Source organism: Anguilla rostrata, chromosome 3, assembly GCF_018555375.3.
Source record: "Anguilla rostrata isolate EN2019 chromosome 3, ASM1855537v3, whole genome shotgun sequence".
Classification (NCBI taxonomy): Eukaryota; Metazoa; Chordata; class Actinopteri; order Anguilliformes; family Anguillidae; genus Anguilla; species Anguilla rostrata.
Genome location: NC_057935.1, coordinates 63,811,744 through 63,823,842, shown reverse-complemented (window position 1 = coordinate 63,823,842; position 12,099 = coordinate 63,811,744). Strand labels below are relative to the sequence as shown.

The following is a 12,099-nucleotide window of genomic DNA, read 5'->3' as shown; positions in this document are numbered from 1 at the left end:
ATGCTCCCTATCTCACAACTCTTCTGTTTGACGCTTTGAAGCGTTCACGTTGTTCCTGAAGGGATTTGTTGATGAATTGATATGGGTCGTTGACAGAACTGCATCAAAGCTCCTACCCTGAGATACTTTCAGGCTATTGTTTTGGTGGTGAATCAACAACTAGGGATGCATCTATCTTTCAAAGGATAGAGAGTTTAGTGTGGAGCTATTGAGTCAGCTTTATTTATTCTGGTGGAAGAGTGTGCTGCTGGGCTTTTTTGTTGACAGGAATCTTAAAATGTCCTGTTTATGCAGTGGGAGAAAATCAATGATACGTGACAGTTACAATTCATTCCGGCAAGACTGACAATGCCTGATTTGAAAAAGAAGTTTGGTTAAAAAAAAAAAAACATTTCTATTTTTTTTCTTCTTATACAAACACAAGGATGAGGCCAAATTGGATGCAGAAAATCCATTGGTAAATTAATGAAGATGTATATTTGGTCACCTTGTTTGAGCTGTGGACAGATCAATTGATCAATATATTATGTGGAAATTTCCCCATCCTTTATCCTTATCTCCTTGGACATAATAACAGGACTAATTAGGACATTTTAATTGCAGGCTTTTATTAAACATCCTCTGAGTCTGCCACTGATTTTGCATTTCATATTGATGTTAGACAAACAGAATTAGAAACTTTGAAATTGAGTCTTTTTAAACAAACTTGTTACAAGAAACAAACACGTTTCTGCCTGTGACTGCAGGATAACTTTAGCATGCAAATAGATTCCAAGATGTTTCGATGGTGGTAAAGAAGCTAAATGTTAACAGATACATGGCAAACTTGTGATTCAGTACAAAGCTGTGTGTACCTGTCTGTGAATAATATTATATTATATTCAGTACAAATTCATTCAAAGCACTGTTCTCAAGGTCAGAAGGGACCAGCATAGTCTATCCCATGAAACCCAAGAAAACTAGCACTCAGACAGCAAGTGTGCTAATCATATAAATATAATCCTCAGTAGTACATAATAAAGCTATTATGAAACACTTTAAAGTTGACTGCATATATTTAAAACATGTTACCTTTTATATTCATCTAATATTTATGCTCATATTCTCTGATCACATATGCAGTAACATTTCGCCTTTATGAAGTCAAATCATGAGGATCTGACAGGGTAATGTTAAACAAGTATGCCTACTAAGGAAAATAAATAATTAATTAATTTAATTAATTTTCACTCCATACTTAATGCTTCAAATCTCTGATCACACCACTTTCACCAAAGCTTTAGCTTATTTACACTGAATTTGCAAAACTTTGTGAAAGGTTTTAATAAATAAACTGTGATATGCTAAAATAGTATTTCTTCGGTCTTTCGTTAAGATTCTACACTGGGGCCCTTCAATTCTTCCAGGAGAAATTATTTATAATGAACATATTTTAAAGACCAGTGTTGAGAAGCAAATGGTCTGGAAGGCTTTTGGTTACATAATCATCAGGGGCATCACTTTTCCACATCAGTCAAATGAATAGCGTATCGGGTCAATTCTCACCAAGTGTTTTGAATATGCATTAAGGGTAATGTTTTACTGAAACTGAAAACTAAATGGGGAAAACACATCAACATACATATCAGGTCTATATTTTAACAGTTTTGACACAAACACTGTCTAAAATAATTCCATGATAAATTATATTATCTGTTTGTAGACTATTTTGACATGTAGAATGTAAAAAGTCTGAACCAAACTGACTACATCATCATGCAATATGTGAGCATGTTCATTCTGTATATAACCAGCTGTGACAAATGGTTGTGATGCTTCACCCAGAAATGGTGTCCTCTGGAAAAAACACAATGGGGACATAAAATCAATGGGTCCGCTGTGCTTAAGATAATGGCAGACATTTTGTGGTTAATGAACTCTGATCAGCTTGTCACTTCACTATCAATCACATAACTGCTACTGGATAAGTGGTGAAAGTCAATATATCAGGAATATATATACATAACCCTAGGGCTAACAATACATAACTGAAATTCTGTCAAGTCACACAAATGGCTGATGTGTGATTCCAACAGAGACTTTTGAGCTGATACAGAAGTTAGAAACGTCTTTTCTGTCTTCTTTTTGTCCTTGAACCATCCATGACACTGAAATGATAAAATTACTGTAGCTGTTGGTAGTAAGGCTGGACTCTACTGTGAGTCACTGGGGGATTCTGGGGATTCTGGGGATTCAGCCTCACCTTGTCAGGTATTGATAGACAGTGACGTCCTATATAACTTTGATCTAAAGACCCAACATGTAGAGCATGTATACTATTTGTTCCCAAGGAAGAATTCTGCAAAAAAAAAAAAAAAGGCAGGCTGGTCAACACTAATTCAAAAAACATTAGTTGGTGACATTATGATAATCAGCGGCTAAATAAAAAGTACACAAAAAAGGAAGCATACGTTTCGCAACCTGTAATACTGCCAGCACTGATAGGTCAGCCCTGTCTAGGAGTTCTGCAGAGAGCAGGCATGTGAGGACATCTGCCCACAGAGAAACCGTTGCTATGCATCAACGATCAAGCCATCTGCTTTGACCTCATGCACATGTCATTCAAGCACACCCGGCCAGTGCGATGGCGTGAAGCAATGACAGCATCAGGCGTGGCGAGTAACAGCAGCGATTAAAACCGCTCCAGATTCTCTCCATTCACGCCCTGCGTGATTCACTCTGGGCAGAGTCGGCCACACCCCTGCGGAGATCTGAGTTAACACCGTTTAGGCGGGACCCGCCAGAAACATGGCAGCCTGGTGGCGGATGAATTATTCAACAGAGCCTGCCAATTGTTGAGTTTGTGACTGATTTAACTGCAGCCCAACGCTCATTCAGTTCGCCCGACAACGCGTGGCCGCCTCCTAATTCTGCCGCCGGATTGCGGGTGCGGCTCTGGCAACACAGCGCGGTAAAATGGGGCTAAACAATCTGTAAGATTTTTCAGTGTTGATACTGGTCACTATGCAAGGAATAATGGGGTATGAGAAAATGGCCGCTAATTCAAAATTTGTAGTGGGTAAAAACATCATTGAAACCACGGGCTTGTTTAGCTGCAAATCACGGCAACGCAGAGCAGTGCGCTCAGACCCAAGAGAAGAAAAGGAAATGAATCATTAAATTATTCATGAATTTCCTCCTGCAGTAGTACAGGGTTCAGGCTGAGAGTGTTAGCCCACGGAGGGGAGATGATAATTCAGTTTGATTCTTTTCACTTTTACACCTCCGCACAAATTCCAGCAGACCCAACTCTTTTTTGTTGTTGTTTGTTCAGTGTAATGAAATTTTCAATCCATTGCGTTTACTATCAGTGCTCACATCTAAATGGCTCCCTATCCCTCAGGCTGTCTACACAGTGTGTTCCTTCAGTCAGCTACAAAGACGTTGGAGGACCTGTCTAGCAGTAAAACAACTGCTGTTGTAACCTGCAACACTGTAAATATTGTAAATATTTTATGATTTCGCACTGGAAACACTGTAGGAAAACCATTAAAGTTTGAGGTTAATACAGGGCGCAGGACTGAGATTGTGAGCCAATGCGAGCGTTTCAGTTTGATCTTAGATACTGTAGAAGAAGGCCAAGATGAATGCAACCCCTTAATGTCTAGAACAGGAATTAGTAACATCGTAATCCATTACAAGTAATAGATAAATATCCATAATTTACATAAAGGGACAAAGGGCTCCATAATTATTTCCCGCGAATCCTACCTCTACTGGCAATCTCCAGACGTTTTTCTTTTGTTTCGTTTATTTAAATTACATTTTCCCATGTATCCATGTACACAGTCATTAATGAAATCTGTACAGTGAAGAATTGCACAGCAGGACGTACGAAATCTATCAACACACCTGTAATACACAGAACTATATAGAAAAACTGAATTAATGTTAAGGCTATTTTGTTGTGAGTCAGTGGATTATATAAACAATGCTTTCTTGGTGTGAAACGTAAGTGAAATGTATCACCCTTTTTGGCTCCAGGTCAAAAAGGGGAGCAACTACAAAGAATAATTTTATTTCAGCCCTTTAAATTTCTTTAAATCTTTAAATCTGTCTTGCTTATTTCCTGTCAGAAGAATGTTTGGTTTACTGCTTTTAATGAATTGAAATAAACAACACCAGGTGCCAAATATTTTGGGATAAATATTCCAGGAAGTAATTACTGTATGTACTGTAATTGAATAATATCAAGTAATAGGCCACTAAGGATGCAGCATAGTGCTGTGATTTGTGAATCTGTTATTTTTTTAGCAGATTTGAATTGGTTACCCAGCTCGTTTTAATGCCTATGATGAGTTTCAGTGCACAATAAAGGGTGTCCTCCAGCCAGGTTGCTGTGTAGAGGCATGCTCTGAGCTTACATTAATCAAAATATTTTTTAAAGGCCGATTCATTCCAAATCTATTCCCAGGGATTACTCACTTATTCCTTTCTCAGGTCTTAATCAACTGCCCACAGACACTTGTGTGCTTTGCGTTGTCGGAGGCTAGATCTGTGGGGTTGCCATGGTATCCAGCTACTTGAGAATTCTGCAGCAGGGCCACTCTCCTCGTACAGTCTGGTGCACGTGACACACCAGAGCGAGCAGACAGGTGGCATTAGACTGACAGATACCTCCTCAGAAAGACATGATCTTTACTATGAGCTGTGCCCATGGATACCTCTTCTTTAAAAAAAGGTACATGCTCAGAAACACAGAGCATATCAGTGATCTTGAAGTCTGCGTAATACAGCGTTTCTCCATGTTACATTACTCAGAGCTCAGGTGCACAAAGAGAGAGAGTGAGGTGAGGGCGGGATTGAGAGAGAGTCTGGCAGAGAGAGATAGAGAAAGAGAGAGAGAGACTGAGTGAGAGAAAAAGAGATAGAGAGACAGAGAGAGAGGGAGAGAGAGAGAGTGAGAGGGGTGGGTGGTTCCTTCATCCATTGCTGCCAATCTGAAAATCCGCAATATTTTAATGTCAGTACCAAGTAAAGTTTCTTGATATGGTAGTGTAATAATGGTTATAAGATGATAGGTCTATGCAGCTACTGTACAGCATATAAACATAGTTGCCCCCATAATATGAAAATAATTTGTATAGCAACAATGGTACAGCATTATTTTAAGAGTGAACTTTGACATGTTTAACCTCAATAAAGAAGACCTTGTAAGTATAAGATCGCCCTGTTTTTTCCTCTGGGCAAGTTAGGTCATTAAAAAATAGAGACACAAGTGGGGAGTGATCTTGGCACACAATGAACACTCTAAACAGAGTGACTCACTGCAAGAGTGGCCCATTGTTCTGCCACAGGACTGAGTGCATATAGGGCACATGAAGGTACTTCCTAGTCTTGAGGGAGGTGGAATCTAGGGTTCACTTGAACTAACAGGAAGAGCAGATGCAGTTTCCCAGGTAGTTTTACTGAGTGAAAACCTTTCCTTTGTTTCAAACCTAATACAAACATGAGCCCTGATACAAAGCCATTTTGCTCCATTTTATTCACATTATACTTAACAAATTAAAGTTTTCTGCATCTAATTATTGGATAAGCGGTTCTGTGTGACTGAACTTATTTTCCATTCTGCAAAATCTGTGGAGAAGAGGCCCCCTCAAATACATTAAATATTGTGTTCAACTGGTGGATACATTTTATTGGATTTCATCAAGTTCCCTCAAGCTGTATATGCATAACTAGATGCTGAATACAGTTTATGCTATTATAATTATTACGTTTGCTAGCTAGCCAGCTAAACAAAATCAATACTATTAAAGTGTTTGTTTTCAAACAAATTGGTGGTAGATGGCAGCAAACAGAAAATAACTGTTTTTTAAAAGCATTTTTATTTCTTCTCAGAGTAAGACACCTGCCCACTTGGATCATGTCACAAATAACAACAAATACTGCCATTGGCTCCAATGTGATTTTGACTTACTTGTAGAATGTGAGTGTTTCAAAGGTCTTATGGGTTTGTGAGAGCAGTTAGTTTTTCTAAGTTTATGATCCTTGTCAGCTGTGGCTAAGAAACACGAAAGGACCTTTTCACAACAGCCAATAACGTTCTGATTGAGCGGGTCTCCCAATATAAGAGTCCTGCCATCTAGGTGGATTACTGCCAACCCTCATATCATATCACAAGCTGCAAAGAAAAAGTGGGACTTTTTCCATCGGAAAGGTCTGGCCATACTCACCACTCGAAGACGACACAAATTAAAGAACCCATTTTACTCCTTCTGGACTGTGGTTAATGTACAGTAATTGCCATGAAATTCTGATTCACAATTGTTAAGCTCTGATATAAGGGCCTCTCAGGACATGCTTTCCAGAGTTGTACAGTTCCTGTATTTCAAGATAATCTTATAATCTCAGGTCCAGTACATTAATCAATGTGTTTGGACCATAAGCTCACAGATCCATTGGATGCAAATCCATTTAATACACATGTGCCTCCAACTGTAAGTGCAAAAGGATCTGCAAACAAGCACATTTTTTATCTATCTGCTTTTACCTTTAACATGAAAGCCTTTTTAAATAATAGATGCAAAAGCATCTATTGATTTTGGTCCTCTACATCAATGAACTGCAACTCTCCCTAATTGTTTTTTCATCAATCATTATTTTTTCTTTTGTACAGTCTCTTGTTTTTCCTCTTCCCCAGGGTGCAAAAGAGGTGTTCTCAATGAGCAAACTGTGTTAAACAAAGTATCAACAATTCAATATATTTAGGGACACAACTTTAGATGTTTGGTACACTATATGGCTTGCTCTTGTCTGTGGCTGAATTACCAAATAAGATGTTCCGATGTACATTTTTGGCCAGGAGTCGAACGCTAGCAGTTGCAGATGCAGTGCTGTAGTTACATCATCACCATTTGCTTTTCAATCTGTATTAAAGTCTGGAGAGCCAATCAAGGTGTATTCTTGTGCATCTCATTATATGTGCATCGCATATTTCTTGACTAGTCACCGTGAACGCCCCCAGAAGGAGGCCGTTTATTTTGCCCTGAACTACATGCACTCAGTGGCTATGACCCTACAGCTGCGTGTTTTCCACTAACTTCTTCAGACGTCTCCTGGCAAAAGAGGCAGGTTTCCTCTGGCAGGAAAGCACACAAACAATCCCGACCCGGGGCGTGACCTTTCCAGCTATCCCCAGCACTGAGGAAAAACTCACAAGAATCCAACAGGAGGGCTCAAGTCTTATTTTTCCAGGAACAAATGCTCCAGTGCTTGCCTTAATTAGGAATCTCTTAATGCTTGACGTGATTGCAATCGACAACTTATAATTAAAATGCAAATTCAGGCAGGATGTAATTGTTGCAAAGAAAGCTTATGTCCCAGTGGTAAAGGGATTTAATTAATGGACGCTCTCCAGGAATACATAGCTTATACCGTCTGTTCAGCATGTACACATTTCCTTGGACTTGAGTAGGACAGACAGCTTGTGTTGCGGAGACTGATACATGTTATTAAAGGCTTAAATGGGACTGATGGTTTTATAAAACGGAACTTACTTGTTGTTTAGCAATGTGCGCATTAAACTGTTCGTTTAAACTTATAAAGAGAAAAAAGTGCATTTGATTTCAGAGAGAAACAGGCCTACTGTTTTTAACAAGACCAAGTGAATAAACAGCTGCAATGCAATGCTGCTCAACTAGACTCCTGTTACATTATCTCTTATAAAAAAAGGATTCATCTATTTTATTTGTCCTCATTAATTTCTGAAGCTTCTGTCGGCTGCAATTTTCTGTTGTAAAAGAAACACTTTACTCCAGATCCACGGGTTAAGTCCTACAAAAGAGGGATTCTATTTACAAAAAATATGTGATTAAATGGATCTGTAGTTAAGTATTTCTGTTACAACAAAGGATACATGCATTTTATTGGTCCTCGTCAATTTCTGAATCTTCAGTCAACTATAATCTTCTGTTGTAAAATAAACACTTGACTTTAGATCCATTTAATCATGTTTTCTGTAAATAAAATCCCTCTCTTGTAGGACTTAACCCACAACATAACATATAGAATCTATTCATGGAATACAGAGCCTTGTGATTCATAAATCAAAACATCCCATGTGAAAAAATAGTAGGCTGAATTATCCTTTAGTATACTTAAAGTATAATTCCAGTTAATGTAATTACTTCAAGAACGCTTAAGTATACTGTTTCACAGTATACTATGTTCACATGGCACGACATTTGTATGCAATTCTATAAAAGCATAAGTAACATTTTTTCATAGTAATCTCAAGGCTTTTTAACTTCTTAAAAAGAACTGGCTCTGACTCTTTTTTTTAATTTATTGTAAAAGAACCCTGCCCTCAATAAGCCCTCTTTACAATTCCCCTGAAACAAAGCAGTACTCCAATGCTTCCTGCTTCACATGGAAATATCTGTTCCACCCATTTTCACAAGTTTAGCTGAAGAACTGCGCTGTCACACTTCAGAGGCCAGAAAGCGTGAAGTCAGCATTACCATATTTCTCAGAACTGATCCCCATGTTGATACTGAATCTGATAATTAGACTGAGGGCAGGACACAGACAGCATAAGCAGCCATGTTTAATCCAGGGCACAACCTGGGCTGCATCTCAGTCAGAACCTTCGTTTAAGTCACTCACTGAGAAAATTGTCCAGCTGTTATAAAAAATTGATGAGATAAATGATTTGTTGTGGCAAGAAGAGTTCCTAAGGATGTTGTACATGCCCCAGCTGTGTGGTTGCAGGTGAAGACTGGGAAAATGCTAGCAGATACTGGACATAATCCATTGCGTGGAGTTGGGGACTAAAGTGCAAGACATTGCACACCTTTTCAATGTCTCACTATGGACTATTTGAAGACAGAACTGTATGATGTAAGGTAAACAGTATCCAACATATCAGACACAAACTAAACTATTTGATTGCCTCCATATAATTAGGGTTAAAGGTGTATTTTTGCTCCTTAAATATAATTCTAAACAAACTTCCTGTACTGTACTGTAAAACTTTTAAAATCTGAGATGTACATGCGTGGAGTACTGACTCCGAAGTATGTGGAGTTATGCATTTGTAAACTATTGAATCAGACACGTTTGTGTCCCTTCATCTGTCGAAACTGGGTTAGTCGATAAAAACTTAATGTGCACGCAATACAATTTATATAGAGCACCCACCACCGCATCTCTTGAAGTGCGAGCTATCTATATTGCTTCAGCCATAATATAATTGGATCTATGTATGATTATGATGGATTATATCCACTTATGAAAACCAGTGAGGTTCAGTCTGATGATTGCTTTGACTCCTTTGACAGTTTATCGTGAAAGACGTGATTGAGGCAGTACGTATCAAATTAAATACGGGCACCGTTTGATACCTCGCTTAGCTGGCACCAGCAAATGCAAGTCTTGTCACAGCTAGCTGGTATTAAATAAGATCAGAAATAGGAGTGCAAATGAAAATTGACGTTCAGGTCATGGGCTCCTACAGGGTGACATGTTCTGAAGCGCAGCCGAGGAAGAGAGACATCATCGCCTTCATCACTCTGATCTCCCACTTTTAAACAGCTCTGCTGCAATTTCAAGATGATGTTTTTTTTTTTTTTTTTTTTTTTTTTAAAGAGATCATACGCATGAGTTTAAAGAGAGTTGTGATGACAGGAGAAGTCATTCTGAAATGTGAAATGATGAAAAACAGGCCCCCCATGATTAACCTCTTTGACAGCACGAACACGGTCTGTAAACACCTACTCAGTAAAATGATCAGTGCGGAACTCTGATTGACTACTTTCAACTCTGACAAAGTGCATCTTGGTCCTCTGGGCACAGATACACTCCGTAGGAGTTGGTTTAACACTTAGGATCTTCCTGTGTCGTGTAAAGACAAGTGAAAGTACTGTTTAAGGTATAAGGTTAGCAGCTGTTCAAGCAGGCACCTCAGATAACCAATGCAAAAGATTGCTGCAGCCATGCAAGTGTGCCAGATTATTCAACAGCGCTGAATTCCATAGCTATTAACCATACGCCGATCTATAGAACAGGGATCGCTAGTTTTATCGAAGAATGGCTGGTATGGGTTCAGGCTTTTGTGATTAAACACCTAATTCCTCTAATCAAATGATCACGGTCTTACACCTTCAGTAGTTCAATCAGTTTTGGTGCTGAGCAGTAACAAAAAGCGCACCCACACCACCCCTTCTCATATAAGGCTGGACACCCTCACTGTAATTCTCAAAGCTGGCTACTTGAATTACTATCATAAGACATAGGGGGAATTGTTGAGCATGACCACCATTATTACATCATTGTTGCCATTTGTGTTCAGTTCCATCAATGGATGAGAGAAAATTCTAGTGAGGCTAAGCAACTGTTTTTCTTTTTGGGCCTAGCGCTACCCTACCCTACCCTACAGCAAGGTAAAACTGACAGGTCATACACAAAACACAAAACATCAAACACAAATGGCATTAACAGGAAAATGAATCACCGCCTATTTGCTTCGTGTTCATAGTTGACTGAATAAAGACAGACATTTACCATACAATAAACAGTAGGAAACTTTGTTTAAATTTATTTCTTGTTTGTATTCTGAAACGTGGGCTGCTATTATCATATTCTTGCTTAGTTGCAAATATATTCATAGGCCTATTAAGAGTCTTCGTTCAGCTGACTGCTGAAACTTGAACGTCCACCTGTGGGAAAGCAAATAGTCGAGAGACAAACAAAGTAGTAATGAGGTTTACCTTTACGAGACAGGCAGGAGCGGAAGAAGCAAGCTTAAGGGGCCACACAGCCGAGGCTAAAAAGCCCTGCTTGATGCAGTAGTTCTGCTTACCCACGCAGACTGAGGGGAAACAGAAGGAAGTAGTTAGCAGATAGTGCGCAATATGTTTTCGCCTTCCCAAATAAAGACGGAAGATAACAATTTAACTCATAGCTCGCTACTTCAACGGTTCTCAAACTTTGCCACAGTCCCCCCAATTTGCTCATTTGCGCTAACTAGATACAGTTCTATTTTAGATTTTATACACATCATGAGATGCACGCGTTGCCAGTTGGCCAGGTGTCGCGAGCGGAGTTCATTTCACGCAGGCTCAAAATTCTAATTTTGTGATTGTGGCGAGGATAACAAAGAATATTATTTTCACATTAAATTCTCATTATAACTTTTGAAGTTGTGAGCCGTGTGCGCAGAGTCTCTGGGGAAAGGGGCTTTCACTCCATTGCTAACCACACCATACAATATACACTGTATATTCTGTATTTCTTCATTACACATGATATACCAGTGTTAGATAAACAAATGTTCACGTTGTTCGTTCATGTCTCAACAGTATGCAACGTTACTTTGCTTTCGAATCTCTTGGCACACCTTCATTAAATGCAGTTGTATACGTACAATAAGGAGATCATCAGAATTTGTTTATTTTCCTACACTCTGTATCAAACCCTCCCCTGGTGTCTTCGGTGTAATTGTTGTTCTGTTGTGTGACTGTGCCGTGTGTGACGCTGTAATTAAAGTATAAACTATAAAAAGCTCTTTGTTTGGGAAAACCACAAAAAGGATTGGGATAATTATACTTGAGTTGGGTATAATCCCTACAGCCTCTATAAGGGGAAATAATTTATTTAAATGAAAATGTATTTTCAACAAAGTTTTTTGTGTGGACCGTGTAACAAGGGTGCCATGGGAGGGTCAACCAAATGACATGCAGCCCAGTCTTTCCAACATAAATACACACTACCACCAACATACCACGCGTACCACATTTTTCATGTATGGAACAATACAGACTCTTGTCCGCAATGATTTTTCCTTCACATTTTTGTGCCCCTAATTATGTTGCGTGAACCTACTCATACAGACAAACGGGAACTCGACTGAACTTTTACAATGTGAGCGTTTGTTGTAGGTCATGGAACATGGAACCCGACGGCACATGCAGCTTCTCTCATATCTTGAGCCGCTCTCCGTGGGTCTTATCCAATTTCACGGAGATGCTTGGCTGTCCTCTGTCATACTAGCCTCTGGGGACTACTAAAAGACTAGGACACTACACATTTTAGATACACAATTGTATGTGCCTTCACACA

At 39.1% G+C, this 12,099-nt stretch overlaps 1 long non-coding RNA gene across 1 annotated transcript; it reads right to left on the bottom strand.

Moving 5' to 3' along the window:
* Positions 1-587: 587 nt before the first annotated feature.
* LOC135251672 (uncharacterized) lies at positions 588-10,967 on the bottom strand. Its single transcript, XR_010329177.1, has 2 exons — positions 10,749-10,967; positions 588-2,338 (listed from the first exon to the last, which is right to left on the bottom strand). It is a non-coding gene; the product is annotated as an uncharacterized LOC135251672 (long non-coding RNA).
* Between the last annotated feature and the right edge of the window lie 1,132 nt (positions 10,968-12,099).